This window comes from Ascaphus truei, chromosome 5 (genome assembly GCF_040206685.1).
Source record: "Ascaphus truei isolate aAscTru1 chromosome 5, aAscTru1.hap1, whole genome shotgun sequence".
NCBI lineage: Eukaryota > Metazoa > Chordata > Amphibia > Anura > Ascaphidae > Ascaphus > Ascaphus truei.
Window position 1 is genome coordinate 263,928,099 of NC_134487.1, and position 21,792 is coordinate 263,949,890.

Here is a 21,792-nt window from a genome sequence, read left to right on the forward strand (position 1 = left end):
GGGGGGGAGAGAGGGGGGAGGGGGGGAGAGGAGGGGGAGGGCAGAGCTATGTTCACATCATGTTAGTTTATATGCTTTTAAAAACCGGATATTTGTCAGGGTAAACATTTTGCATAACACTTAGCTTTATAAATGTGAACAACTGGCCACCATACCATGTGGGGCCTTGTCTAAAAACACAGGCACAGTTAACTTTTGCTTTCACCTTACATAAATCCCATTGCGATTCTCTTTTGTTTCCCAATCAGGGAGCCTCTGCATTTTCCATGAAAATTCTGCAGGACAGGGGGAAAGGGGAGGGGCAGCTTCCTTTTAACATCTTAATAACTTCCCCCCTCCATGGCCGGGAGAGGGGGGGAGAGGGGGGGGAGAGGGGGGGGAGAGAGGGATGGGGGGGGAGAGGAGGATGGGGGGGGAGAGGAGGGGGGAGAGAGGGATGGGGGGGGGAGAGGGGGGGGGAGAGAGGGATGGGGGGGGAGAGGGGGGGGAGAGAGGGATGGGGGGGGGAGAGGGGGGGCAGAGGGATGGGGGGGGGGAGAGGGGGGCAGAGGGGGGGGGGGAGAGGGGGGGGCAGAGGGGGGGGAGAGGGGGGGGAGAGGGATGGGGGGGGGAGAGAGGGATGGGGGGGGGGAGAGAGAGGGATGGGGGGGGGGGAGAGAGAGGGATGGGGGGGGGGGAGAGAGAGGGATGGGGGGGGGGGAGAGAGAGGGATGGGGGGGGGAGAGAGGGATGGGGGGGGGAGAGAGGGATGGGGGGGGGAGAGAGGGATGGGGGGGGGGGAGAGGGATGGGGGGGGAGAGAGGGATGGGGGGGAGAGAGGGATGGGGGGGGGGGAGAGAGGGATGGGGGGAGAGAGGGATGGGGGGGGGAGAGAGGGATGGGGGGGGGAGAGAGGGATGGGGGGGGGAGAGAGGGATGGGAGGGGGGGAGAGAGGGATGGGGGGGGGAGAGAGGGATGGGGGGGGGGGAGAGAGGGATGGGGGGGGAGAGAGGGATGGGGGGGGAAGAGAGGGATGGGGGGGGGAGAGAGGGAAGGGGGGGGGGAGAGAGGGATGGGGGGGGGAGAGAGGGATGGGGGGGGGGGAGAGAGGGATGGGGGGGGGAGAGAGGGATGGGGGGGGGGGAGAGAGGGATGGGGGGGGAGAGAGGGATGGGGGGGGAGAGAGGGATGGGGGGGGAGGAGAGGGATGGGGGGGGGGGAGAGAGGGATGGGGGGGGGGAGAGAGGGATAGGGGGGGAGAGAGGGATGGGGGGGGGGAGAGAGAGGGATGGGGGGGGAGAGAGAGGGATGGGGGGGGGAGAGAGGGATGGGGGGGGAGAGAGGGATGGGGGGGGGGGAGAGAGGGATGGGGGGGGGGGAGAGAGGGATGGGGGGGGAGAGAGGGATGGATAGGGGTAGGAGCTGAACTGGGAGGAGGGCTATACCGAGTGTGTTGTGCATTGATTTGTACACTTCTGCTATTGGGAGGTTACTGCTTGCGTGCCTTTATGACGGGGGGGGGGGGATCGGGGTGTGTACACAGTTGAACCGTGGGGGGGAGACCGAGGGGGGATGGGACCAGGGGGGGGATGGGACCGGGGGGGGGGATGGGACCGGGGGGGGGGGAGGGGACCGGGGGGGCCGAAGGGACCCGTCCGCACCGCTTCCAGGGATTCAACGCCAGCAGAGAAGTCCCCCCCCCCCCCCCAAACATCCCCACAAACCCTCCGCCTCCTCGGGCCCATCACTGTCTGGAGAGTGGACTTGTCGCCCTGCGCCTTGGGGTCTCCGGCATCTGTTGTCTCTGCTCCAGGTGGGCTGCTGCTTCAGGTCGGGGCTGTGGTATGTAGGACCCTCCCCCGTCCGGACTGGCGACCCGTTTAGGGGTTTCCCCGGCCAGTCGGCAGATTTGGGACCGCATTACCGAGGTTGACGGGGGTCCGGGGGTCAGTTCCAGTGGGCCTCAGGAGCTCTTCAGCAAAGATCCCTCCGCTGTACCGTCTCCTCTGGGCTTCTTCAGGGCGGCCGTGGCCCTCCCGGTTGCCGTCGCTTCCGTCGGCCTCGGCGATCAGTGGGGAGTCAGGTACTCTCGCGATGTCCCTTCTTCTCGCGCGGGGGAGCCAGGCGCGGGAACCTGGTGGTTCAGTCAGAAGGCAGGCGTCTTCAGGGGCGTTGGGATCGCAGGGGAGCTGCGGTACTTTTTTTTTTTTCCAGGTCTGGGGTTCGGGGCACAGTGGTTTCAGGGTCTCAGGACAATCCGGATCAATCAGGTAAGTTGAAAGTTTATTTATTCGCCACTTTATTTATTTCTTGGCACATTTTGCTGGAGGGCCGCGATCCTTTCAGAGGCTCTTGCTGGTCCACTTCTGTCTTCTTTGCGACCCCTGGCTGGGGGGACTTCCAGCCACGATGGAGGGGGGGTCAGACCCAAGGCCTGGGCAAACGGCAACATGTCCTCGGGGTGTCGTATAGTGAGAAACCTTCCTCCTTTATTTACTGTTAACTTAAAGGGGAACCCCCAACTGTATTTCACTTCTTTTCCCCTCAGGAATGAGGTCAGAGGCTTCAGCTCTTGGCACCGGATTACTGTTTGCCTTGAGAGGTCACTATACAGTTGTATGCTTTCCTCTTGGAAGGTTAGGGATTCCATTTCTCGGCTGGCAGCAAGGATCCTTTCTTTTGAGGAGTAGCTGTGCAGCCTTACAATAATGTCCCTTCTTCTCTTGGGGTCGTCTGATTTAGGACCCAGGGCTCGGTGGGCCCTGTCAATCTCCAGGTCTTTCTCTGGGATGTCTCCACAGATCAGTGCAAATAGTTCCATTATGTATGTTTTAACTTGAGAGGGGGCAATTGTCTCAGGGACATTTCTGACGCGTATATTCTGGCGTCTGTCCCTGTTTTCTTGCTCCTCCTGATTTTCTTTTAAAGCTGCTATTTCCTCCCCTAGGCGTGTTATTTCCTCTTCTGCAGCTGCTTGTTTTGTCCAGGTGTCCTCCACCTTTGCCTCAGTGTCCGTTGTTCTCTTTGTCAGGGTAGAGATTTCCTCCCTGATGCCCCTCACTGCCTCCTTTAGATCAATTTGTAAGGACTGGTGTAGTTTAGTGTGCATTTCGGCAAACAGCTCCTCCATATATTCCCTGGTTACTGGCATCCCTGATGCTGGGGTCTCTTCAGTGTGTTTCCGAGCACTCGTTGCAGCAGATGGGCCTCGTGGCCCGCCGCCATCTTGTTTTTCTGCCGGCTCTTCCATTCTCCTCTGCTGTGGTGAGAAGTACTTTGAAACCCCTTGATTTGTGGATTTCTTTCCTTTCCCAGACATTCTTGATACCTTCCCCCTTGTTTTGATCCAAAAAAACGGGGTGAAAATCGGGTGGTGTGTATTGCTTTAATACAGGTTATGCCGCGGGTCCACGGAGCTCAGTGCCTACCCGACCATTCCTGGTGACGTCACCGGAAGCCTCCTCCGAGATAGTCTTTTCTGAAGATGCGGGCACAAGAGTAGCTCACTCCTTTCACTCGCCAGGCTCCGATGAACTGAGGGTGCGGTCCGCTGCATCCGGTACCTCCCTTATTCTCCACAGTCTTTGGACATTGGCTGTCGGCGTGTCCCCTCCCTCTGGTGGAGATTGGAGGAGGGACACCCGATGACATGGACAGGGCGTGACTCTGACTCCTGGCTGAGCCAGTCAAATCGCTTGGGTGGGGTCCTGGCTGTCGCCCCAGACCCGGACAGATTTCTGCAAAAATAGATTGTGAGCTCTACAGGGCAGAGACTTGTGTCTACAAAAAAAAAATCCAACTGGTTATACAAACACTTCCTCACTCAGAGGCCACTAGTAAATTCCACTGGCCCACTAGGTAGGATTGCATTACACTAGGGATTCCAAATATACACTTTATTGCAAATCCAACATATGTCTGCTAAATGCCAGTAAAGTTTAACTTAAACGGTAAAGAAATCTGAGTGTGGAGTTTAAATTCTACTTGAAATATGTTTATGTATTATCACTTTTTGTTCAGGTAATCATCCTTGAATTTATAAATAAAATATGAGTCAAGTGTATGTACAGTGCAACTTAACGTCTTATGCATTAACGTCTTAACGTCCTATTAAAATATCTCCTATCGGTTATTGCAGGATTTTCTTTTATTTCAAAGGTGCAATCCCTCGTATTAATTTGAACGTTCATCGTTTTTTATATCCTCTGTGCGGTGATTTTGTATATTCTTTATTATATTATAGCACTTGTTGGCAATTTGCAGGTTTTACGGCATAGAACAAAATGGCTGCCATTTCCTCAGTAGGAATTTTTATAGATGTTTTACTTTGCATTCCCGGATCTTTTTTTGCAATCGTATTTCTTTCACTCCCTTAGGAATTATGTTTTCAGCAATTTGAAGAATAAGGGGGACATTGAAGAGCGTCCCTTATTAGTGTCCCTACAGTGACTTGATGAAGTAATATTGTTGAAATCAGTATTCTGTTGAAATGAAATGTGTGAAAGGGGTGGATGGTGCCCAAGTGCCAGGTCTAATATGAGTATAATCCTTTATGTGATGTCACAATCAAAGAAGAAAACAGTCCGTGTCGTCCATGGATAATAACCCTGGGATCCAGAAAAGCCAAAGCTAATGATGGGGGCACAATATCCCTGAAGTAGGGAGTGGGAAACACCCCCCCCCCCCCGCCCCAACCCCTTAGCCTCATTGGGATAGCCCCTCCAATACAGCAATAGGTAAATAAAGGCAATGGATTACTCACAAAACTTCACCACGTGTTTCTTCCAGCGTCCAGCCGCATCAAGGTCCATAGAATTCCAAAAAAAAGATAGGAGCAGCGCACAGCACCAGAGAGACAGGTCTTGGATAATGAAAAACATTTATTGTAGCTGCATTAAAAAACGGAGGGTATAACCACTCCTACGCATTGCTACCACTCCTCTGCCATTGGTAGAATGTCACTCTGTCCTTTTTGTATTTTTTGGTATATAGTTTGGTATGTATTGTATGGATTGGTATCTTTTTTCAAATGTCTTGCATTCATATAATTGATATATTTGGAGAGTGCAGTATTTTTCTTGCTATTTGCACTACCGTGACTCATGGCCATTACGGTTGATCAGTTCTTTATACCTACAGAAACATCGGGTTCCTGGTGGTAACATCGGCCTAATTCTTCTCCAGAGGACTCTCTTGTTGAGGTGAAGTAATAAAAGAAGAAGGTTCACATGGGGTGTTGCTATTTTCATTGCAGTACTCCTATATAATTGACCAGAGTGTTACCAACTAATCATAGGGTTGCCAGACGTCCCTTACAGTATATACGGGGTTCTTCTTTTTTTCAATGAATTGTCCCATTGACCGAGGAAGGTCTGGCTGGGCGTATGTCCTGTATTTTACGGGGCAACAGGACAAATCGGGGGCTCACGCAGGTCCGGCCGGCAGTGATGGGAGGAGGAGAAGGATGGCATTGGGTGGCGGCAGAAGAAGGCGAGGGATAGCGGCTACTGCGGAGGATAATGGTGCTGGCAGAGGAGGACAGAGATGGAGCCTGCCCCAGCGGTCCGACCCAGAAAAAAATGAATACTTCAGGTGTCTGCTTTCTGGACGGGCTCAACTCTACAGATAAGAGCTGAGGCCTGCGCCTGGGCACTGTTAGCATGGAGGGGGGCTGAGACATGGAGAGGGACTGAGATATGGAAGGGGCTGAGGGGAAGAAATGAATGGATTGAGGGGGAGAGCAAGGAATTGAGGGAGAAGGAGATGGGGCGGGGGAAAGAAAAGGTATGTGCTTTTGTCACTAAAAGATATAGGAAATGTATGACTTTAAATTAAAATTTCCTACTGGATTTTGGTGTCCCGTATTATAAAAACTTAAATGTGGCAAACTAGCCTATCGCCATCATCACTTAGAGAACTGTTCTGGTTTTCAAAGTCTCCATTAATCATGGAGCTTCATGGCAAGCTGGGCAGAGAAAGGGGCCCCACCGCCCAGAAGTTGCACCCCACTTCCAGTCTGGCCCAACTTCTGGGCTCGGCTTGCCATACCCCCCTTTCACCACCGGGTCCTGGACAGTTGGGCCAGAGCCTGCCCCTCTTGGAAGGCTCTGATGGAGGTACAGAAGTATTACAAACCAAAATGCACTGCGGTTAGTGTTCGAAAACCAATACTGGACCAAAGTGTCAGGATGATATGACGCCATGTTGACAATATTATGTTTGTTTAATATTATAAGGAAATGTACAGTACCTTCTGCCAGCCACAGTCCCACGGCTGCCTTCACACAAACCTCTTGCCCTAACTAAAAGAAAAATCACACAAGCATTTGTATACATGTTACTACTTTGTTATTCAACAGTGAAAAGGAACCTCAAATAAAAAGAATGGGAAGCTAGTCAACATGCCGGTATGTTTGAGCAGCGGCGGATTCAAGACAGCCATCGGCCCAGGCCTCCTCTTTCAGCGTTGTGATGTCATGTGGAGACGTGTTTCCATGACAAGGCGCGCCATGTGACGTCACTTTGTCATGGCAATGCTGGAGGAGGAGGAAGGCGACACTGCAGGAGAAGGTAACGGACCTTTACAGAAGCCACACGCCCTCCCCCGGCAATCAGTTTAATTGTTGTGGGGAAGATAGCGGGACCTCTGTAACAGCAGCACCGGCCTCCCGCAGCTCTGGCCAACGCCTGCCCGAACGCCTGATAGGGCATTCCGCCCCTGTGTTTGAGATACATATTTTAAGTAAGGATATTTGTATTATTATTACCAAAATTAGCACACACAAAAAGAAACTATAAAACATTCTGTATGGACATGATGACACTTTTAAGAAGAGTGGTTCAGATGGCTTTAAATACGTGTTTAACTTTAAAAGACTCTCAATGTCATTAACATTGAAGAAATATAGACTACATTTTAGAAAGATTTATACAATAATTATGCTTAAAAAGCAGAAAAGGGGGAAGAGATGCATTCTAAAATAAATTGAATTTTCTTTAAGTAAACCATTAGTCTGTCAATAAAAAATTAAAAAAAAGATCGGGCACGCGCGGTCTAAGTGAAACTTCTTTGTGTTTTGTCACCGAAATTGTATTTTGATTTTTTATGCTTTTGATTGAATGAAAGACTTGAGAGTATAATTTTGTAAAAAAAAAAAATATCAGCAGAAATTTCCATAGTATCAGTTGGAAAATATGTTACAATTGACTTATGTTTTCTCAAGTAAGATACATATATTTTGGATTTTATTAGTATCTAAATGCCGTTATTTTCAAAAGTCTTTAATTCAATGAAAATCATAAAAATGAATATACAACTTGAGTCACAAAACGCAAAGAAGTTTCACTTAGAACGCACGTGCTCGGCACACCCCCCCCCCCCTTTTTTTGTGTGTGTGTGCCTGTGTATGTAGCCAAAGGGTAACAGCTTTTGAGCAGAAGTTGCACTGAATTTCTGCCTTTTCCTCTCTCTTTTTTTTAATGTTCTGCATTCATGTAGTTTTGCTTTTCCTGAGTGTCCACTTTCCAGGGGCACCTGAATTCCTCATGGGGGATGGGTATACCATGCCACAGTTTGTTATATTCAGTTAGTTTCTTTCCAGTTATTATACCATTCAGTTATACATTTTAAAAAAGAAAGACAGATCCAATGTATAGGGTATTGCCCCCATTTTTAATTAGTAAAAGCTGATTAATATAGACTAAAACATATAGGAAGAGGACAAATATCTAACGTGGAAATATAACTTCTATATATGTCCCTTCACTGTACATGTTTATATGCATTATTTTATTTAAAGCACGAAGGGATGTGTAAAACTTATGCCCCAGTCACATTTTTAAAACCGTTTATACAACTCATATCTGTATATTGATACTTAACATACTTTATGGCAGTGCTTCTTAACCATGAGCACACGCAGAAAGCCGTTTCTGCACGTGGCAAAAGCCGTTTCTGCGCACGTGCCAAAAGCCGTTTCTGCACATGTGCACGCGCCGAATGCCATTTCTACACATGTGCCGAAAGCTGTTTCTGCGCATGTGCACACGCAAAAAGTCATTTCTGCGCATGAGCCGAAGCCGTTATTGCACATGTGGCAAAAGCCGTTTCTGCGCTTGTGCCGAAAGCTGTTTCTGCGCATGTGCACGTGCCGAAAGCCGTTTCTGCGCATGCGCCGAATGTCGTTATTGCACATGTGCCGAAAGCCGTTTCTGCGCATGCGCGCGCGGTGAAAGCCGCTTCTGCGCACGTGCTGGGAATTCCATCCAATTACCTCACTTCTGGTACACATACTTCAGCGCACACCGACCGTCGCTTCTGCTAGCACTATCCAATGACGTCACTTCCGTCACACATTTGCGTTCCCAATGACGGAGATTTTGTCCTATGAGAATTTACTAGGTGCCAGCAAAGAAGTTTCACTTCAAAAAGTAGTGATACCCATTAGACCAATCAAACATGGGTTACTGGTTAAGAATTTGTATTCTAGAAACTCGTCACTGTTTAGGTAGGTTTCACAGCTTTACACATTTGATCCTAATGAAGATGTTGATTTACCAAAACAACAATTCATTTCCAAATTAAAATGTTCTCTTTCTTCATAGCATTCAGTCTCAGACGCCTAGTTATTCAGTATCCTGCAAAACTGCCTTCCCAGTAAAGGGAGAGAGGTCAGCTGCATTCAAATCAGTGAAACTCAGTTCTTCTCCAGCACAGAAAAGCAGTTCACAGCATATTAAATAAAGGCCTTAGGGGGGACTTGACAATTTATACTGGCTCATGTCATCCACTATCAGCTAAACCTTACAGCCCCCAAAGTCTAATTTCACTGGATTGCTTTGGGGTCTTGAGAGCTACTTTTTAAACTACATCTACTTAGAGCTGTCCTGCTAATTAATTAGTTAAGAGCATCTGCGTTGATAGCCCTGGTAGTAATGAAAGACTTAAAGGTGCAATTCCACGTAGACAAAAAATAACCAGCTGTAAACAATGTAACAGTATGCTTGGATTCCTTCAATTAATGGAACCATGCTAAAAGCAAAAAATTGGCTCTAGATCCTCCTTTGACAAAGCTATTGCGAAATGTGCGGAGCAATTTAAGTCTTATGTCCACTGTGGTTATTATATCTGAAATAATTTTCAAAATGTTTTATTCAAACCGTTTTGAGTTAGTGCAATTGCTGTGCACAATGGAGATACAGGTAGTCCTCATTTTACAACGCTTCGCTATCCAACGCCATTTTGAGTAACGCATTGTGTTGGATAACCGAGGACTGCCTGTATTGTATATGCTTAGATGGGGCTTATTTTGTTTTTCTGGAAATGAATGATAAATTGCCTTTCTTAGGAGACTCTGAATTAGGGAGCGTTTATCAATCAGGTTCTATTTTCTTTACCCTTATCAGCAAGCCAATAATGGGTGGGGGGCAAGAGGGAGGCTTTGTCTGTGCAAACTCTTGTTGAACACACAGTGACATGAAAGGAGCAGCCAGAAGAAAATCAAGCTTCTTCCAAGTCTCCACCCCCCCCCCCCCCCACCCCCGCCATGTTTACGAACTTACTTCTAAAATGATTTAAACCCACTTATAAGTGTCAGGTATTCGTTAAAAAAAGGGGCGTCACTTGCCCCGATGTAGTCCCTAAATTTTACAAGCACATGCTTGTTTTCTATGGAGTGATCGGGCTGACTGAACTAATGGAGGGGCCAGACCGATCAAACTAAAATGGGGATCCCCTCTCCACTTCCGTTTCCGGCATCAGATCCTGATCACGTCATGTGATCGCTCCCACAGCGATCACATGACCCAGATGTGCCAGAATTCCACTCCCCGCCCCACCCCAGGCATTTTAAAGGTTAAACATGTCACTGCCTCTAGTTCATGTCACTGTCATTAGCACCATTTTTTCTTAGGCTAAGGCCCCGCTCCCAGAGTCAGCGCTCCCATGCTGCATACAGGCGGGGCACTGACATACACAGACCGCGATATGCGGTCTGTAGGGAGCGGGAGGTGGGCGGGAGTGGGAGGCATGAGCGGGAGGGGGGGCGTGGCTTGACTGGAGGGACCCGCTACTCTCCCCCCCCCCCTCCCTCCACGGGCTCGTGCTGGAGCTGACAAGCAACACACACACACACTCATACACACTCATACACACACGCAGGCACTCATACACACATGCAGACACACACACACACACAGACAGACAGACAGACAGAGGCAGGCACTCACGCACTCAGGCACACACATACACAAACACAGATAGGCACTCAGGCACACACAAAACACAGACAGGCACTCAGACACACAGACAAACACAAACACAGACTGCTTTCCCTCCCCGCTCCCCGAAGCCTCCCCTCCTCATTGGCTCACAGCCACACCACGTGACGCGTCGACGCTAGGGAATACAATTCTCTTGTATCCCGTAGCGGCTGACGCGTCACAGCCTGTAGCGAGCTGTGCAGCCAGGGAGGACCGGGACCGGCTCGGGAGGATTCCCCTGCTGGTGGGGAACGCCCGACCCGCCGCCCGTGCCGCCAAGCGCAGCGGGTCCCAGCCCTTAGGTGGGATTGTCCCTTCAAAGGCGTCAGCGCGCCTCAGCCCTGCGACCCCTCTATGGCCCCAGCCAAAGGCAAACGTCGCGTGTGCACGCATCCGCGGCTAGTGCCGACTGCACATGCATGAATGACGAGCACCGACTTCACATGCGCTAACGCCGTTTGTCGGGCACTTATGTGCATGTACGATCGGAGCTCATGCGCGGCCGGCAAGTGCCGATCAGGCATGTGTGTTCGGGAAGTGCCGATCGCACATGTGCACAAGCGGCCGGTAAGTGCCAATGGTGCATGTGCGGCAAAGAGACGATAAAAACCATGACTGTGGCCAGAAAAGTCGGGACTCAGGACAAATTGCTAAAACTCGGGACGTCTGGTGACCCTATATAACGATGATTGATGCCAATTAGAAAAATATACATGTAAAAAAAAAAGCTTTTTTAAAGGGTGTGTGCCCCTTTAACTCTGAAGTTGTCCACTAATTAAAAGAAACATTTCACAAACCTTGTTATTCTGAGGGCTTTCTTTCATTTTTACTTAAATGATTTTAACGTAAATACATTACACAACAAAGTGGCCATTAACAATTTGTCTGTAGGCACACACAGTGTTATCAATCACAAAAGAGATCAGATAACGAATGTAAAAACGTTCCAAAGCACTTGGTCCACAAGGAGACATTGAATGTTTAAAACATTACTTGTATGAATAGATATATATATATATAGATAGATAGATAGATAGATAGATAGATGATAGATAGATAGATAGATAGATAGATAGATAGATAGATAGATAGATAGATAGATAGATAGATAGATAGATAGATAGATAGATAGATAGATAGATAGATGATAGATAGATAGATAGATAGATAGATAGATAGATAGATAGATAGATAGATAGATAGATAGATAGATAGATAGATAGATGATAGATAGATAGATGATAGATATGCCCATACTCACCCACATATATAAAATGGTAGCCTGTGATTTCTAATCTAATGATCATTTAAATTGTCATTTTTTCAGTAGCTTTTTATTTTAGAGAAATAATCATGTAATACGTATTTTTAAAATTGGCCACCTTTGTATATTTTGTAGGAATTGTGTTAGCACCCAGCAGCCTAAGCTCCTAATGCCAAATGCATTGAACATCTCTCTAATAATATGTTATTGTGCTGTTCAAGAGTTCCGTTTTGATGTAGAACTATGAAAAGCTCCTTAAACAATTCATTCATTATTAAATATAGAACATAATACAAAAAGAACTGCAAAGCTAAATGCTTATACTAGCAAGTTCAATCTATGTTGTTAAATAATACTGAACCTTTAAAAAAAAAAAATATATATATATATATATATATATATATATATATACAGTATATATATATATATATATACACACACACACATGCATACTTTACATAGATATTGTAATCAATAGTCTTTTTCGTCATTAAATTAACCTTTTTGGGGTTTGAATATTAGTTGTTATTCTTAAGCATAGTATTATTACAAATTACTTTATTACTTTGTAATTGACTCTTCATTATGTTTTCTTTGTATTGTATATTTAAAGTCGAGAAACACAAAACTGAATTGGAAATAACATATATTTGATGTCTTATCTTAGTAAAATATTGTTTCAAATTCCAATACAAATATATACGATAAATACCTATATTTAAGAACGGTAAAAGGTGCATATGTCCCCTTCTTCCTGTGTATGATGTAATCCCAAACTTCAATTGAGAAATCAGGTACAAATATCATGTAATAAAATACTAGCTACTTCCCGGGGATCATGTTGGATATGATATCACACAGAAATAGATTACCTGTCTATACAGAGGACCTACCTGTCCAATGTCCATTTTGTTCTTAGAGAAAGTTCCATGGAGATTTAATATATAAATTTACCCTTAATATTTAATAACTAGTTCTACCAATCTGAAGTCTTTTGCTCTGTTCTGCTAGGTATCATGGTTCTCATGTCCTTGTCCTTGAAAGGTAACAGGATACACAAGGGAGGCATCGCTTTCACCGGTCTATGAGATATGATTGAGTTACACTGATGTTTGGTTAGTTACTTTAGAACTTGGTGTATTCTTCCATTCTCAGACATTTATGTCCCCTCTGTGTGATCATTTTATCTCGCCGTCTAAGCTTGCAGTGGGTTAATAATAATAATACCATTGTTCCTTCCACAGTAATCAGGTACGACGCAGAGCGATGTTTCCATCCTAGAGGTGGCTATAGAAATGCTGTTGAATTACCATATAACTATAACGCCCTTTGCAAACATACTATAGAAATATAATATATGAATATTATCTTTAATTCTCCCTTAACCACAAAATCTTTCCTCATATGGCTTCTCCTCAGTCAGGAACAAACATGACTTACCCATGCTTTGAGCTGGGCCCCTCTCTCATGCCCAATAAAGGCCCCATACAACTTCTTGGGAGAAATTAACGACCACAACTTTATTTCTTACAACAGATAAATATCTCATATTTATCCCCAACTAGGGACCCAGCCAGATTGCTCCGCACACACCTACCAGAGGGATACCCTTAGCTTGTGCTACTCTATCCATTAAGTACCTTAATCTGAATGTACAGAGCCATGGAAGATCACCACCACACCAACCAAACATAGTCTGGAATGGTACCGCCACCCCCAAATGCCATCCGGAAGGTTACCACCATTCCGGCCACGAAGCCTGGAATGGCACCGTCTTCCCCAACTAAATACTTCCAAGATCTGCGAACTCCCTCCAGGAGCCAATACTGACTGACACCCCCTCCCAGAGTAACATTACTCCTGCTACAAGCAAGGTCATTTAACAAGCCTTAAACTGGCCTTGCGAGCTGCCACTAACCTCACTGCCTTTTCCAATGTGCCTTGTCACTCTAAAATCAGGATATCGTTCCCGAAATCTGATAACCTCATCCTCCCGAAACAGGCCTCTTGGTCCCCAGTCAAGGTCCTCATGCCTTACTGCCCAAGTCTGCCCTTATCCCCAATTGCCTTCCCCCTGGCCTACGCTCAGCTCACTTTCCTGCCCAGTGACCGTAGGAATCCTCCCACAGCAAGACTTCCAGAGGGGCTTGACCTGGACAAAAACAAATAAGAAAATCAACCACTGAACTCTTTAACAGTTTGAACAGGTCTAACATAATTCTTAAAACGCCCCGTTGACCAACTGCCCAACCTTTAAATAACTGCCTCCCCCAGGCCTAATCTAGCGGCTGCAGATGCCATCCCAATTCTAAATTAATCGGACTTGATTATCAAGTCCCCAAGCCCCACTATCTCTATACCTCTTTTCAAAACCCTACTAAACTGGAAACAGGACACCTCTGTTCCATCATCGTGTATCAGAAAGGAAGGAGCACCACCCTGAGGCCTATACTACCCATACTACCTCACCCTTCTTACAGGACAGATCACGCTGCCCTCTAACCCCACTGGGTGAATCCATTTTCCTGCCTGGTCCATTTTAGACCTCTTGATTCAAACCTCACTGACCCTACATCCCACTCTACGTCCTCTCTTTGCAAACCCTCCCCTCCCCCCCCCCCGCCCCCTGTCTGTCTTTGAGGTGCTCACTAGCTCACTAATATGCCGGGCCCCTAAAAAAAGGGCCAGGCAAAAAGCTATACCAACAGGCGAGATCTGGCGCATGAAATACAATCTAATTTGAAGCTATGATTGCCAAGGTGCCTGAAGATAAAGTATATGAATCACTACAATTTAGTAGAAAATACACATTTATTGAAATACATAAAGTAAATAAAATATACAAATAATTATACCTAAACCTTGATTGAGCTAGTCCAACATATAACAATAGCAGTTTTAAAGAAATGTTGATTTACATATAATCAGATACACCAGCGGTGCGCAAACTGGGGGGCGTGAGACTGAGTGCGGGGGGTGCGCAAACTGGGAGGCGCGAGACTGAGTGCGGGGGTGCGCAAACTGGGGGGTGCGAGACTGAGTGCGGGGGGTGTGCAAACTGGGGGGCGCGAGACTGAGTGCGGGGTGTGCGCAAACTGGGGGGTGCGAGCCTGAGTGCGGGGGGTGTGCAAAGTGGGAGGGGCCAGACTGAGTGCGGGGGGGGGACGCAGGGGTTACCGAGGCCCTGCGCTTCCCGAAGGCACTTAAATTAAGTGCCGGAGGAGCTGCAGGGCCTCTGTAAACCTGATGAAGTAGTTGTGACTACGAAACATGTAGGATGTAATTGGTCCAAGTATTTTATTGCTGCTCTATCCAATGTGTGTAATTTGGGCACTTTAGAGACTTTATTCCGCTTTTGCTGTGTACTTTTGAAATCGCTACTGTGACGTCACTCCGCAGCGTCCCGCAACGGAGCAACAGCGCGACATACTGGAGTTTCATTCCCAGCCAGCCAGTTCACCCCTGCTTGTGGCTGCACTAAACAGAGAGCTCTGTGAACCACCCAGGTCCTCACTGATTAATCTGGGGACCCTCCCAGTGCGTCTGCAGGCTGCAGATTGCTCGATCCGTCTAGAGCCCAGCTGACCAGAGGGGAGTTTCCCACAGAGACGGTGACCGAATGCAGAGGTGTTCCTAGGAAGGAAAAGCATCGCAGCTGCTGTCCCAGACGCCTGCCAAGGGAAACATACTCCTGACTCCTGTATGAGCGGCTGCCGAGTGGTAACTTGTGTGTTTAACACACTCAATGTTTATGTCCTAATATCTTGATGTACGCAGAATATTTATCCCCTATTTTAATATACACTTGTTACTTTCATACTTCACTATTTGCGTTGTGCGCTGTTTTTTTTGTCTCCATATCCTCTGTAAACCTAACTTACCTTGGCTCCGGCGGCTTCTCACACGCGTCGCCTTGGAAACACAACATCAAATGACGCCGCAAGGTCATGTGATGTCACGTTGCTATTAAAGGCCCATGGGAACCAAAGCCAATGTGTTCAGTGATCTCAAACGTTGTACTGTATCCGTGTAGCCCTTGTGGTGCGAATATTCCAAAAGTTAATTAGGCAAGTTAACTTTCATGGGTGCTTGTTGTCTAAATTTGTGACTCGTGAGGTGTTAGGACTGAAAAAAATAGAATTTTTATTTTAATGGAAAAGTTATGTACAGTGAGACTCCACTGAAGTCTATATGCCTACTGATGCTAAAAGTCTGAGTATCTATGAGAATTCCACAGGTCTAGGGCTTTGTATATATCTGCAAGATGATGAATTTTGTTAGCAAAAACACTCAATCAAATGGCAGTGACCATTCTCCTGACATCTTCCATGCTAAACGTGTGCCTTATCAAAGGACAGAGGATTGATTCAGGCGAAAGTAAGGGTCACAGCAATCCGCCAATGTATTATCAATGAAGTGTCATTTTCTTATTTTTGTTCCCTTTCCCTCCCTTGGCTGCTTGGTAAATAAATACAAGGCTGGTATGTCGCTTTGAGTAAAAGTATCCGATCTCCATTGTTCCTTAACCCTTTGCTTTCAGCAATGCATTAGTGGCCACTCAGGGAGAAGGAGGGTTTATGCATTTGACCCAATTGTAGAAGACGCAGTTGACATGATGCAATCATGTCTATTTCTTTTTTCCAAGTTTATTTTTTACCTCTGAAACATAATTAAATAGATGAAAACTGCATTGTATAATGAGGAAGAGCATCTCATTGTAGCTTTGACAACTTGGATATTAATTGTGTTGGATGCAGCCGCCTTTCATTTAAGGCTACAGAGGGACAATTTAACATGGACATTCATAGAGGTCATCATTTATAAGGGGTTAATTACCTTAATGGATTAACTGGGTGGGCTTACTCTGATATTTCCGCTTCCCACCATGTGATGTAGGATGGCAAAAGGGTTTGCTACTCCCTCGTATGTCTTGTGACCAGTGATGTCCCTATAGGGAGATAGAAGGGTATATATAGCTCCATCCAATGTTCTAGAAACTGTTTCTTCAGAGTTCAGACTGGAGTCCTCACTGTGAGTCCTGTAAATAGGTTTGTGGGCACAGCTAAGTGTATTAAGATGTGTCCTGTCACCTTTGTTTTCAGTTAGAAACGTGTCCATAAAGTATGCGCCAGTAGTAAGAATCCAACATTGTTCTCACTATTGAAAAGGAAGAAGCATGCTCATTATACATGTTCAGGAAAGAAGGATCCAGAGCTCCACGGTTTTCTAAATAAAGTAAATTTATTGTGCCACACAACGTTTCGACCAATAGGTCTTTCTCAAGTGACTAGATGCCTAGTCACTTGAGAAAGACCTATTGGTCAAAACGTTGTGTGGCACAATAAATTTACTTTATTTAGAAAACCGTGGAGCGCTGGATCCTTCTTTCCTGAGTATAATTTGGAAATTGCCTGGCAGGTACTTCCTTGAACCAGCAGCACCGGTAAACTGTATGTTTAATTTATTTATTTTGTGGAGTGCAGCCTAACCCCCCTTTACGTTATACATGTTCAGCATAGTAACTCTGGACTTTGTTTGGACAGTCCAACCAGATGGTTCCTAGTGCAATCCTGATCAAATAGGTATGGACAAAGTATGCAGTACATAGTAGCAGGTTACTAATTCAGCAGCCTGAAGTATACTGTGTATACTTAGTATAAGTGACACCGAGGACCACCCTCTTCTCCTTCACATTCTCCATACTACCTCTCCCATCGTACTTTCAGTGTCTCTTCTGCTAACACCTCCTCCTCTATTGATCTCTCTGTGGGGGTACCCCAGGGCTCTGTCCTGGGACCTCTTCTCTTTTCTCTGTATACACTCTCTCTAGGTGACCTAATAACATCTTTTGGGTTTAAATATCACCTCTATGCTGACGACACACAAATATACTTTTCAACACCTGACCTTACACCTGCTATACAGACCAAAGTTTCTGAATGTCTCTCTGCTATATCATCCTGGATGGCCCTCCGTCGCCTTAAACTCAACATGGCTAAAACAGAGCTCCTCATACTTCCTCCCAAACCTGGCCCTACTACCTCCTTCCACATTACTGTTGGAACTACGATCATCCACCCAGTAGCCCAAGCACGCTGCCTAGGTGTCACACTCGACTCCTCTCTCACATTCGCCCCTCACATTCAAAACATTTCTAAAACTTGTCGCTTTTTCCTCCGCAATATAACAAAGATACGCCCTTTCCTCTGTTGCTCGACTGCTAAAACTCTGACTCAGGCCCTCATTCTCTCCCGTCTTGATTACTGTAACCTCCTGCTGTCCGGCCTTCCTGCCTCTCACTGTCTCCCCTACAATCTATCCTAAATGCTGCTGCCAGAATCACTCTACTCTTTCCTAGATCTGTCTCAGCATCTCCCCTCCTGAAATCCCTCTCCTGGCTTCCAATCAAATCCCGCATCTCACACTCCATTCTTCTCCTCACTTTTAAAGCTTTACACTCTTCTGCCCCTCCTTACATCTCGGCCCTAATTTCTCGCTATGCACCACCCCGACTCTTGCGTTCTGCTCAAGGATGTCTTCTTTCTACCCCATTTTTTATCTAAAGCCCTCTCCCGCCTTAAACCTTTTTCACTGACTGCCCCACACCTCTGGAATGCCCTTCCCCTCAGTACCCGACTAGCACCCTCTCTATCCACCTTTAAGACCCACCTTAAGACACACTTGCTTAAAGAAGCATACGAATAGCACTGTGAACATTCTGAACACATGGCACATAAAGCTTGGCCCCCTGCAGACGCACTTACCAGAACTCCCTCCTACTGTCTCTGTACGTTCTCCCTACCTACCAATTAGATTGTAAGCTCCTCGGGGCAGGGACTCCTCTTCCTTAATGTTATGTTTGTCTAAAGCACTTATTCCCATGATCTGTTATTTATATTATCTGTTATTTATTCGATTACCACATGTATTACTACTGTGAAGCGCTATGTACATTAATGGCACTATATAAATAAAGACATACAATACAATACAATACAATACTGTAATCAGGGGTGCGCAAACTGGAGGGCGCGAGATTTATTAAGGGGGGCGCAGGGCCGGTGCAGACTGGGGGCAGCAGTGGAATATCATGGTGGGCACCTGTGGTGGAACGGCAGATAGTAATGGTGGGTGCGGGCGGCGTAACGGCGAAACATGATGGCGGGCAGTGGAACCGCAAATCACGATGGCAGGTGGCAGATCATTATGGTCAGCGTGGGCGGCAAAAGGATGGCGGCAGTTGAAGAAAAAGCAGAGCAAAGCCAGACCAAAGCAAAGCAGCCAGAGCAAAGCTGGACAGAGTCCGATGAGAACTGTCAGAAAGAAGGAGGAGGGGAGGAGCGAGGAGAGCGGGGGATGCAGGATGGCAGGGGAGGGGAATGGAAAGCAAAACAGCAAGGGGGGGGGAGAATGAGCCAGTGGTATATGGAAGTCTTTGCTTCCAGTGTCTGCACTACAAAAGCGCTCCTGCTCCTGCTGTTGCTCTTGCTCTGGCAGCACCCTGCTTCACTGCGATCCACTTCAGCCACACAGGAGGCACTGCTGCTAATTGAGAGAAGGTATGCTGTGTGAAATTAACTGGTACATTCAACTCTAATGTAACTCATCAACAGTCACCACCGTCTCCCTATAAGGAGAATAAAGTGTGGCACTTAAATTTAAAGTGCAAGTGAAAATCCTACAATTAGGGTGTAAAATAAAGTCCAATGGACCTACAGTATTTCAGGTAAAATTTCTAATGACTTGTGAATCTGTAGTTTTACTCCAGGTCATATCTAACATGTACAGTATAGTGAATTACAGGTGCGGTAAAATGAATCCAACGTGAAAATGTGTGAAACAGTGCAAACCAAATGTATATAAACTATAAAAAAAACTGTTCTAAAACCTCAATGGATTGCTTTTTCAATCCCGTTTTGTAGATTTGCAGGTCATTAGGAGCACAGATATATATACCGAAAAGATATAAAGAACACACAATAATGCAATATGTCTGGTGGCAGAATTGTGAATGAGCATAAGTTCTACGGGTATATACTCACATATTTCACATTCTTTTAAGCGTGTCCCAAATCAGTGGCAATGGTGTTGGCCATGTAACCCCTTAGCAGTCTTTGAGAGACAGGACATGGTGTCAATCATTTAAAAGCATGAATCAACACAGTTTGGGCAGAGATCCGGGGTTGACAGCATTCTCACCAGTCTTCTCCTCTGCATCTCTCTGTGAAGCTCCCGGACTTCTGGGTTGGATCCCCGGATGATGAGAAACACGGCACTGGCGTCCTTCCTTCTCAGGTGTTGACGCCCGTTTAATAAAGTTGTTTTTTCCATGTGATTTTGATTACATAATGCAGGGGGGGGGGGCGACAAATATCATGATATAAAGGGGGGCTCAGCCTAAAAGGTTTGCTCACCCCTGCTGTATGTCACGGAAGATTAACACAGATTCCCAGCAAGCTCAAACTCCCACACCCACCACAAAGTGAATATATATTTATGTCAACCAGAGAGCTACTGAGCGTGGCAATTGTATATAACAAGAGACAGGGGGTGCCCAATGCTGCATCCAATTGACAAAACATATAAAGTAAAATACTTCAATAATAATAATAACCAATTATTATTATTGAAGTATTTTACTTTATAGGTTTTGTCAATTGGATGCAGCATTGGGCACCCCCTGTCTCTTGTATGTCACGGAAGACTAGAACTTAATCCTGGGATCAAGACACCAGACAGTAGTTCAATACTGTAAAGCGTTTTTATTCCAGCCGTAGCCAGCAAGCACAACACAAAAACACAGATCAAAGCTATACTCACTAAAACAGGGACATACGGGGGAAAACCTAGCTGGCTAAGAAGTTGAAGTCTTACCCAGGGTTTGTTTTCACAGTCCGTTGGGGTAGGGACTGTCCAGAGCTCTCTGATATACGGGTTTTGCCCAAATATAAGGCAACATTTGTTTTCAATAAAGTCAAGTTGAAACGTACATACTTGCCTTATAATCAGGCCTGCCCACTTAGCGAGCCAATCAGAAGTTGGATGTATGAGGTAGGAGGGTAAAACGGAGGAAACTCCATCTTGGGGGCCTGAAGAAGACAGCTTGTGGCAGGAAGCTCAAACCAAGTGAGACAGACAGAGATAGGCACAGATAGACACAGAGAGAGACATAGAGATGGAGGCACAGAGAGTGAGAGAGACAGACAGTGAAAGACCGAGTGTGTGAGGATTACTGACAGGCGCTTACCCCGTGCTTCCTCTCGCGCACGCACGCGCGGGGCATCAGCAAGCCGTAGTCCTTCCCTGGTGCTCGCAGTCCAATACATTTTACACACAGGAATAAAGCGTACATTTTACATGTGATGCAAGGGGCTACCGGGCATGTAAGAACAGGGTAGCTCAGGGGTCTAGTGCTCAGATGAGCCTCACGGAAGGATAGGCTTAACCCTTATTATACTGATCCTTGGGCTCCTTTCTGTAGCAGTGTATTCCTGATGAGGCCCATGCAATATGGGGCATTACTAACTCTATGCAAGAAATTGTCCCTTTATACCTTACTATGGGTAACGATCATAAGTATCTCAATGTGACAGGGCCTTTCCTGGTTTAAAAAGGCAGCACACATAAAACCTATCTATAGCTGATGAGTCCAGCAGGAGCTGGTTAATTTCAGCTAGAGTCAATTAGCCAGTCTCAACCTGGTTCATAAAGCAGGTTTAAAAGTGTGCTGCGTAAACTGCATGGGATCTCTAGCACAGAGGGACTGTGCTGACAGAGAGATCCCAAGGAAAGAGATCTCTCTAGCGCTGAAGAAGGGTGTGCTGCCAGAGAGAGATCCCAGGGAACCAGACCCTCTTTTCCAGGACACAGTGCACCCTGGAACACACCAGAGGGTGACCCCCACAAACCCAGACCCGGACTTCTAGAAAGAGCCCCTACTTACAGGTATCTCTTTTGACTTTAGGGTCAGAGGTTGACTTTGGGGTTAGAGGCCTAGCCTCCCAGCCCTGCAGATAGGGAGTGGGAAGTGTGTTATCCCTTAAAAAGGAATAGGCCTGTTTCATTTGTTTGCATGCTGACATGAAGCTGTACTATTTAAAGCAGAGGTCGCAAACTGGTGGCCAAGGGCCACAGACTTGTTTTGTTTGGCCCGCAAAGAACTTTAAAAAAATAGGAAGCTCTGCACCCACATTCCCCACAATCGGTTGGAGCTGTCGTCGACTAAAGCTGTCGGTGGCTGAAGCTCACGGCAGTTGGAGCTGACTGTGGCTGGAGCTGTCGGCAGCTG

General features: G+C 46.5%; 1 protein-coding gene across 1 annotated transcript in view; it reads left to right on the forward strand.

Annotated features, from left to right (window-relative positions):
* The first annotated feature begins 15,200 nt into the window (after positions 1 to 15,200).
* TMCO6 (transmembrane and coiled-coil domains 6) overlaps positions 15,201 to 21,792 on the forward strand; it is a 99,199-nt gene continuing 92,607 nt past the window's right edge. The window contains exon 1 of the mRNA XM_075601957.1: positions 15,201 to 15,224. The gene's annotated coding sequence lies outside the window, so the exon portion shown is untranslated. The remainder of the gene's footprint in view (positions 15,225 to 21,792) is intronic.